The sequence below is a fragment of the Phocoena phocoena genome, chromosome 2 (genome assembly GCF_963924675.1).
Source record: "Phocoena phocoena chromosome 2, mPhoPho1.1, whole genome shotgun sequence".
Classification (NCBI taxonomy): domain Eukaryota; kingdom Metazoa; phylum Chordata; class Mammalia; order Artiodactyla; family Phocoenidae; genus Phocoena; species Phocoena phocoena.
The window spans coordinates 54,491,180-54,501,416 of record NC_089220.1 but is presented as its reverse complement, the minus strand read 5'-3'; positions in this window follow the sequence as shown (position 1 = coordinate 54,501,416).

The window sequence follows — 10,237 nt, the reverse complement described above, 5'->3', positions numbered from 1 at the left end:
TTTTAAATTTCCATTAGAAAGCTATAAATCCTAAAATTAAAGATAAAACAAATTTCAAACCCCATCAAATTTTAAAAGAAATTTATTGTAGCTGAAGTTCTTTCTTTCTATTAATTCTTTCTTCCACAAAGAATTAATAATATCAAATATTTTCTAATTCTCATTGGAGGGAAGATAACTTGAGAAAAAAATGAGACAGCCATTGGGACCAGTCTTCTTTAAATACTCCTGGACTTGTGGAGGGACAGGGTTGGTGATTCCAAACTCTTGCCATTTTCTACATGAACACTAGGTGGCAGAAGCTCCCCAGTATAGAATGTACAGGATGGAGCAAGACCTATTCCTGAACTTTCTGGCCTTTAAAATTTGGGCAAGGCAAGTTCAATTTTCCCTCAGTTCTACGACAATATAAGCACTCATAGCTTGGGGATAACATACAATGGTGTTGTCTTTGGTTAGGCTGACTATGCTCTCTGCCAACAACAACCCAGCTCAAATTATACCTGTAAATTGACTTCTGGGATTTCTTCATCACTTCCACAACCTTCATGTTTCTGGCCTCCTCTCTGCTTTCTTCAGCTCTTCTTTGAAAAGGGTTAGGAATTCCTGTCCCTAGAGAGTTTATGGAAATGCCAGAAGACTTAATTCAGGATTGACATTTTTCACCTAGGAAAAAAATAATGGAATTTCAGACTTTTGAGGTGAATCGTGTTACGTGATCACATTACCACTGGATTCTCTTTATTACCATCAGTTCTCGACTACTGATTTTCTTGATGTCAATTAGGGGCAAGAGTATGGCAGTTAAATGCCTAGACTCTGAAACCAAATTGCCTGGGTCCAAATTTGGACTCTGTCATTAGTTGTGTGGCTTTGGTCCTATTACTTAACTCTTCTGTTCCAACTTTGCTAACTGTAAAATGGAGATAATAATAGAATATATCTCAAAAGGTTGCGGTGAAGGTTTGATGAATTATTATTATAGCACTTAGTGCCCAGCATACAGTAAGCACTGTGAAAGTGTTTGCTACAGTTGTTTTTGTTTTTGTTTTTTGTTTTGGCTGTGTTGGGTCTTCGTTGCTGTGTGCGGGCTTTCTCTAGTTGCTGCGAGTGGGGGCTACTCTTCCTTGCGGTGCACGGGTTTCTCATTGAGGTGGCTTCTCTTGTTGCGGAGCATGGTCTCTAGGCACGTGGGCTTCAGTAGTTGTTGCTCGCAGGCTCTAGAGTATAGGCTCTAGAGCGCATGGGCTTAGTTACTCCGTGGCATGTGGGATCTTTCCAGACCAGGGCTGGAACCCGTGTCCCCTGAATTGGCAGGCGGATTCTTAACCACTGTGCAACCAGGGAAGTCCCGCTACAGTTACTGTTGACTCCTCTTTCAATATTCTATTTTTTAAAAATATTTATTTATTTATTTGTTTAGCTGCGCCGGTTCTTAGTTGCAGCATAAGGGATCTTTTAGTTGAGGCATGCGAACTCTTAGTTGCAGCATGCATGTGGGATCTAGTTCCCTGACCAGGGATCAGACCCGGGCCCCCTGCATTGGGAGTATGGAGTCTAAGCCACTGGACCACCAGGGAGGTCCTCAATATTCTATTAAGAAATTAAATTAGTAGATAAGTAGTGCTGCTGCAGGAGATGAATAAATTCTGTGTGAAGATTTCAAGTTCACAATAAAGTTTTCAGTTCACACTGAAAACCATTGTTGCTCTTTTCTGTGGCAAATAAGCTCACAGAACAAACTATAATATCAGAAAAGTAAAAAAAAAAATGTTAAATTCATGAATTAGTTTGAAAAGCAAAAACAAATAAAGCAAAAGTAAAAATGTTGGAGGAAAGTGAATAGCTTAAATTTTCCTAGATACTAAATAGTAATGAAATATCATACCTTGTTCCTGCTCAAAATCGTTTATCCACCAGATACAGTCCAAAATAGTTTATCTGCCATCTGGCTCTAAAACTTTTTGAGACATAGTCCTCTATTCATTGGAAACACCTACTTTATTAGATTCTAGGACCCCTGCTTACTTAAACTCTAACTGTCCTCAGGGCACACACAAGAATATCCTTTCCAATACTTTCTTTCTAATCAGGACAACAAAAGTGATTGGCTCATCCTTATTTAGATCCTGCCTTACTCAATAAGAATAAGGTTTAAGGCACTTTTCATGTACTCTAAAAATAAGAAGCTTTTCATGTCTTTAATTATATTTTAATATTAGACATAATTTGAACCAAAAAGAACATGAGACCAAGTATTACCTTTTTTTTAATGTATAAATTTATTTTATTTATTTATTTTTGGCTGCGTTGGGTCTTCATTGCTGCGCGGGGGCTTTCTCTAGTTGCGGCCAGCGGGGGATACTCTTCGATGCGGTGCGCGGGCTTCTCATTGCAGTGGCTTCTCTTGTTGAGGAGCACGGGCTCTAGGCACATGGGCTTCAGTAGTTGTGGCTCGCGGGCTCTAGAGCGCAGGCTCAGTAGTTGTGCATGGGCTTAGCTGGTCTGCGGCATGTGGAATCTTCCCAGACCAGGGCTCTAACCCGTGTCCCCTGCATTGGCAGGCAGATTCTTAACCACTGCACCACCGGGGAAGCCCCGGGGGAGCCCCCAAGTGTTACCTGTTAATGGTAACACTGCGTAGGTGAACTAATAAAAACAGCCTATAAGGTACTCTTTTCTATTGTTGATGGGAATGGAAAATGGTACGTCTTGGGAGAATTGGGCAATGTTATGGATGGGAGGTTTGTGTTTCTTCGACATTTAAATACTGAAACCCTACCCCCTGCCCCCCCTCCCCCACCGCTGCCGTGTTGGTATTAGGTGAGCTCTTTGGGAGGTAATCATGATTAGATGAGGTCATGAAGATGGAGCCCTCATTAATGGGATTAGTGTCCTTATAAAAGTCATGAGAGAGCTTACTCCCCCTCTCTACTCTCTTTCATGTAAGGATATGAGAAGTTGTCAGGTTGCAACCCTGAAGAAGCTCTCACCAGACCCTGATCATGCTGGCACCCTGGTCTTGGACTTCCATCCTCTAGAACTATGAGAAATAAATTTCTGCTCAGTCTGTGGTATTTAGCCTATGACAGCCTGAACTAAAACAGGCATGATCTAGGAAAATCGCATATCATCTACAGCCCAGAAATTCCACTTCTAAAAATCTGTGCTCAAAACATAAACGCACAAGGCGATTCATTGTGGCATTATTTGTAAATGCAAAAGTCTAAAAACAACCCAAATGTCCATCAGCACAAGACTAGATAAAAGTCCTATGGTATATCTACACAGCGAGGTACTATGTAACTGTAAAAAAGATTAAGAATTATCTCAATATATTAACATGACATAATCTCCAGAATATTTTAAGTGGAAAAAAGTGTTTTTATAGTATGCTATTTTTTTGGTAAGGAAATGGGGAAGGATTTTTTCAAAATGAAATAATGGAACAAGCATCTAATAAAAATGATTACCTATACAGTAATAAAAATGAACAGAGTGAAAGAGATGGAAATGCAGACAAAACTTCCATGTATGCATCTTCTCGTATAGTTTCAACTTTGTAGTCAAGTAAATATTCCATATAATTTAGAAATAAAATTAGATTAGAAAGTATATTTCTAAAAATTAAAACCTCAGTTAAAATAGCCTCACTGTACATGAATCAATTATGCTTTAACCAAATAAAAATATTACTTCATTTGACTCTAAAACCAGTGGTTTTTATTTTTGATCCTTGTGAAATATATTCTAAGGACAAAAAATGTCACAAAGGACTCAACTACATTCATTGGTCTTATTATTTATATCAGTATTGTTATTTTGAAAACATTATAAGTGTGTTGTAAAACAAATCAAATAGGTAATTAAATTATGTTAATGTTGATAGAAACCAAGATTTTCAAGCTAAGAAAAAAACCATTAAAATCCAAGAATTTAAGTAAAATAAAAGTAAAATTTTAAAGGAGGCATTTCCTGACTCTGCCTATTGAATAGCCTACAAGCAAGGACAACTCAGTAGCAGAAAACACAAGCAAAACCTTGGGACCTCTAAATACCATTTAGAGATTCTAGATCTGAGGAAGAAAAGGAAAAGGAAAAGCCAAAACACAACAATGCTTGAATTTGATACCTGAACTGTGGTTAATAAGAGAATGAATATCCTTATTCTTAGGACATATGTGCTTAAGTATTAAGGGATAAAAAGACAATGTATGCAACCTACTTTCAGATGGCTTGAAAAAGATGAAAGGATGATAAAACAAGTGTGGCAAAATGTCAAAAACTGGTGTACCTTGAGAAAGGTATATAGTAATTTTTTGTATTACTCTTACAATTTCTCTGTTAAGTTTGTCTTTATTTTAAATTATGTGAAAATAATTCTTTAAAAGCAAGGAGGCTTTCAATGGAACTTAATCTTATACACAGGCTTAAGATGTGTTGATTGAAACACATATATTCAAACAAATATATTAAAAAAAATCATGAGTTCGTGACACTTGATCACCTTTGGAGTTTTTTAGGGCACTAATTCATTAAAGATTGAGAAAGGAATGAATCACACAATTTCCCCAGCCTTTCCTTAATAGACCTTGTCTCAAGGTACCCAAATAAGTGATGAGGAAATGCTTTCCTTTATAGAATTCCAGCTAATAAATGCAGAAGGAATGGCAGAGTTAGAAAACTACTATTTTACAACTCAATATGATAATGGATCCAGCAGTAGTCACTAATAGCTGCTAAAACCATCTGGTGAGAGTTTGATGGGGAACTTGATAACAAAGGCATCAGGTTGACAACTGAACCCAAACTATGGTTAATGTTAGCATCACTGAAAGTGAGATAACCAGACATAATATGCCTCAGATGCAATACAATAGGAGGTATATGCAGCATCAACTATGCTTGCAAAAAAATAAAAAACAAAAACAAAACAAAAAAACCCCTGAATCTAATGAAGACTCTGCAGCCATCAGTTAGTTTATAGAACATTTGCAGAATAGGACAGTAAGTCAAACAAAACACACAAAAAGCAATCTGCCAGATCTAGAATGTGGGACAAACTACTAGACAAACAATCACATTTACTAACAAGTAAATGGCATGAAAAGGGGGAGGAGGGCAGTGACTGGTAGAGATTAAAATTGACTTAGGGATGTAACAGTCAAGTGCAATGTATAAACCTTATTTAGATCCTGACTCAACCAACAGAAAAAAATTTTTGAGACAATAAGAGAAATTTGAATACAGACTATACTAAATAAAAGTATTCAATTTTTAAGTGTGATTATATTGGTGTAGCTTACAGAATGAAAATTTTAAGTGTCTTTATCACTTATAGATGCAGCCTCAATTATTTACCAGTCATATTATATTGCATGTTTGGGATTCTCTCTAAAATATTTCAGCCAAAAAAAATAAAAGCGTGAATAGATAAGGAAAAGTAGGATTAACAAAATGTGCTTAATTGTTGAAGCTGGGTGATGGGTACATGCAGATTCCATTTCTATTAAAAAGAGGGGGTAAAAAAGGGGCTTCCCTGGTGGCGCAGTGGTTGAGAATCTGCCTGCCAATGCAGGGGACAGGGGTTAGAGCCCTGGTCTGGGAAGATCCCACATGCCACGGAGCGGCTGGGCCCGTGAGCCACAACTACTGAGCCTGCGCGTCTGGAGCCTGTGCTCCGCAACAAGAGTTGCCGTTACAGTGAGAGGCCCGTGCACCGCGATGAAGAGTGGCCCCCCGCTCGCCGCAACTAAAGCAAGCCCTCGCACAGAAACGAAGACCCAACACACCCCCCTCAAAAAAAAGCCTGGAAGACATATCAAAACCCATGTGTACTGTTTCAATACTACCTTGACACAGAACTCAATTTTACTCCTAGCCTTGAGTTCGGACACCTGGAACAGCTTTTTGTATCCCGTTATGAGTCTATTGCTGATTCCTACAATCCTCTCATCACAGTCTTCCAAACTGAGTTGAAACTTCTACTTCCATTACTGCACCGGCCCCAAACAAGAGAAGCATCTAGTAATTTTAGAAAGAACATGAGAGGCACCAGTAGAGCTCTGCTAGAGTAGCATTATCTCTTCCAATTCTCCCTCCCTGAAAAAAACAAAACAAAAAAACCCCCAAAAAGCAACCAAGGTGTCTTTTTCATTCCTCAAGCAGATTGTAAGATAAGGCTTGTTACTCCTCTATACCTTCCATCATGTCTTAAACATATTAAGCTCTTAATAACTGTCTGCTGACAGATTTTCTGGGTAATGTAAGAGCTATCTGTGCATGTCTTAGAATTAAAAAGCAGAACTTCAAAGGCATCCAGTCAAGAAATCTAAATCCAATATTTTAATATGCACTCTCAAAACATGTATTAACATATGTCATCTATAATACTTTAAATACTTCAGCATATAAGTTAAGTTTCTACTTCAACTCTAGGAGTTGCCCTTATTAAGAATGCATCTGAGGGATGGTTAGCTGGCATGCTAACCAGGAAACCCATTCTCAAGGCAGCTACAAATACATCTCTTATCCATAATTTGATCGGTATCCAATGTTTTGCTAATTAGTATACTAAATGTCAGGGATATTTATTGGGAAATAGTGGCTTGTAGCCTAACATGATACCGAAAAGTTGCTCTTACTGGTGAAATTAAAGTTTCAAGATATGTAGACTGTCTACAAATACATTTCCAACCCTTGTATGGACAGGTTATCAGAATCCTTTCAGGCCTGTAGTTCACAACTTCCTTAAAGATAGTACCTAGGTTTACAGCTCTTCCTTTAGGAGGTCTATTGGTTATCTGATGCTGGCCATAAAAATAACAGAAACCTCTAGAATGTTGCCATGTCTGCCTCAAGTAAACCCCTCTTATAAGGCTGGTTCAAGAATCTAAAAAGATAAAAAGCTGGGACTGCAATGAACTTATCAACTGAACTCTTTTGTGCCTGCTTTGTTAATGAATGTTTCTTTAATAAGTGTCTAAATGTGCAGCAGTATTTAGTTTAAGACATGTTTTCATTATAACCTGGTAATCAGGGTGTAAAGGAGTGGCTATCCCAAATCCAACTCAACTTCTGTGGCCACTATCTACCTAAAAGAACCTAAGAGTTCAGCATGACAAAGTTAGCTTGGGTCAATTCACAACAATGGACACACACAAGCCTTGTTTTTCAAATTTATTTTTAATATTTCACATTAAATGAAATTTAACCATACTCAGTACAGAGCATTACCACAATAGTACACACAAAGAACTTTAAAAATAAAAGACAAAAGAATACAACCTTCAACAAGTTAAATGCCACTTTACTATGTAAACAAAAATAAAACCCTGATGCTAAAAAGACACATATTCAGAGGTAAAATACATATACAAAAACATTTAAACATTAACATAATCCACAACTAGATCACATTCTTTGCAAGAGAGTACAGATATTAGTACTCTACATCTACAAAATTTCAAAATCCTGTTAAAATCAAAACCATCTCTGGTTTATGATACAGCACAATTCATAAGGCAAAAATATAGGCATTATCATCCAGTTCTTTAATTTCACTCGTTTTTAAGGCAAACTTGGAACTTTTTGCTTAGGATTTTAAAATAAATGGGACTTAACACATGATAACTTGACAAAATTAACAATAAATTATCTCTAGTTAAATATGTATAAAATAAAAAGATATGGATAACAATTTTTCTCTCTGCAGAGATGTAAACTGGATTTTTGACTCCATATTCACACCAGTAAGAAAACCTGTAAACCTGTAATATTTAAAACTTATTGTATTCCTCACTCTTCAAATGTGAATCAATACTGAGTCAATATACTGTAAGTGAAAATCTAATAAACATCCAGCCACAGAATAATTGTATCTAATTAAATCATGTCTAACTAAAGTGCTGTCTTACAAAGGAAAAAAAAAGGTTAAGAAGTAGAACTGGATGTTAACTTGATGTGTGACATCTTTATGTTATTAACTTTCAAACTACAGAGGTTATAGAGGTTTTCACAAGTTTATTGAACTTTAAGCAGTGTATTTATTGTAGAATCTGATTTTCCTGAAAATGAGCACTTCGGTGACAATACCAGAAATCAAACACCAAAACTGAAAACAAACAGCATTATATTTACATATATTTCCTTCAATGTTAGCCAGAGCCTTGATAACATAATATTATTTTAAGTTTCTATAATTCTGTTTTTCTACTAGAAAATATATTATCCAATTTTAGGAAAGTTGGAGTTCTATAAATATTAGCTTTTAAATAATTCTCTTTCATGTCAATAAAACCTAATTGGACACTAGAGGACACAAATGTTTATACGTAAATTGGATCTCCAATCACTTTTCATGATGTCGGAAATAAGGAATTAGATTCACACTTTACCATAATAGTTATTTGGGTACAGGTCTCCCTTACTATATTTTACTCTTTGGGTGAAAAGACTATATCTTACTTATATTTCTAGCCCCCATAGCATCTAGCACAGTATCTCATATAGTAGACCCTCCATATTTGTCAAGTTATCAAAATAATTTTTCAAAACCTAATGCCAAGGCTCCCCTGGTGGCGCAGTGGTTGGGAGTCCGCCTGCCGATGCGGGGGGCGCGGGTTCGTGCCCCGGTTCGGAAGGATCCCGTGTGCCGCGGAGCAGCTGGGCCCGTGGGCCGTGGCCGCTGGGCCTGCGCGTCCGGAGCCTGTGCTCCGCAACGGGAGAGGCCACAGCAGTGAGAGGCCCGCGTACCGCAAAAAACAAAAACAAAAACCTAATGCCATTCTCCTATTACTTTGATACCACGTCCTAAAATGTAATATTCATTCATGTTTAAAACAGTATTAGCAATAATATATGGAACTTATATAACTATCCTTTGGGTTACATTAAAAATCACTTGAGTTCTATTACTATATTTAACAAATATTAAATAGCCAAACATTTCTAACAGATTAAGTCTTCATAACATAATTATAGAAGGCAATTATCTTCTAAATGATTAAATTAATTTCTATTTCCCACTGTTACTTTTTTCCAAAATAGTTCTGTGCAATCTTAAATAGCTTTCTCCTCCTTGCCTGAGTATATAAAATTATTTCTAAAATCTTTAACCCTGGGAATTTATAATCAAACATTTCGAACCTTGTTAACACTAGAAATGTGGCTTTAAATTCACAATTTGTCAGCAAAGTATTCATGATGAAACTTCTCACAAGCTGAACGAGAAGGCTCTATTGTAAAGTTACCAGCTGTCAGGTCATAATACCTCTGGTTCTTATGCACGATTAAGTAGGTTTAGCAAACCTAAAATAAATATTTCTAAATTTCGGGGGTTTTTTTCTCTTCCTTTCACAGGGTTTCATAATTTGTTCTCTAGTATATTGCTCTTACTACTGCCCAAAATGTTTCATATTTAGTCTTCACTGAGATGAAATTTAGATTCTTCCAAATCAATGATCAACTTAGGTCTTTGGTCTAATTTACCAAACGATTATATATTTTATACTAATTTGATAGTGGGGATGATATGTGAGGAAAACATTGTGAAAATAAAATATATAGTATAGATCTGTTTACAATTAAAATAAATTTCTATAGTCTTTCAAATTCCCTTATCTTCTGGGGAGAGGGGATTAAAAACAGTGTAATAGGATGTATTTAATAATTAACATTGTTAATGTTATCAAGAATAACAATTCTTTCTGATTGATATAAACAGAAAGAAAATTGAGCTGGGGATTTAAAATTAAGTATGTGATGGAATCTATTTTAAATTGCTTTCTTTAAATAAAGCCTAGGCCAATCACAATAGTGCACCTTGTTTCTATTCAACAGATTTATTCAAATCAATTATAAAGTTATTGCTATATATCATTAAGTTATTCAAACAAGCAACATAGAAAATATTCAGCCTGTCAATATTATTAGTAGCTCCTGTTGAGTTCTTAATTAGAAAGAGACTAAAAATCACTTGCAAGGTTTTATAATCTGTGCAAACATTCATAAAGCATGAAACTACTTATTTGATTAAAGATGAGTTCACACAGTTTTACAGTATATACTTACGTCTACGACTGGCAATTTATGGAAGAACAAGGAAAACTGAAAATTGCCTGGCTATAAATAGTTTTCAAGAAATAACATATATGCTAAGAAATGAACCTATGTTTTATAATTACAAATGGCTTCTTAACAACAGTTCTGAACATTATGGCACTTAAGAATGCAATAT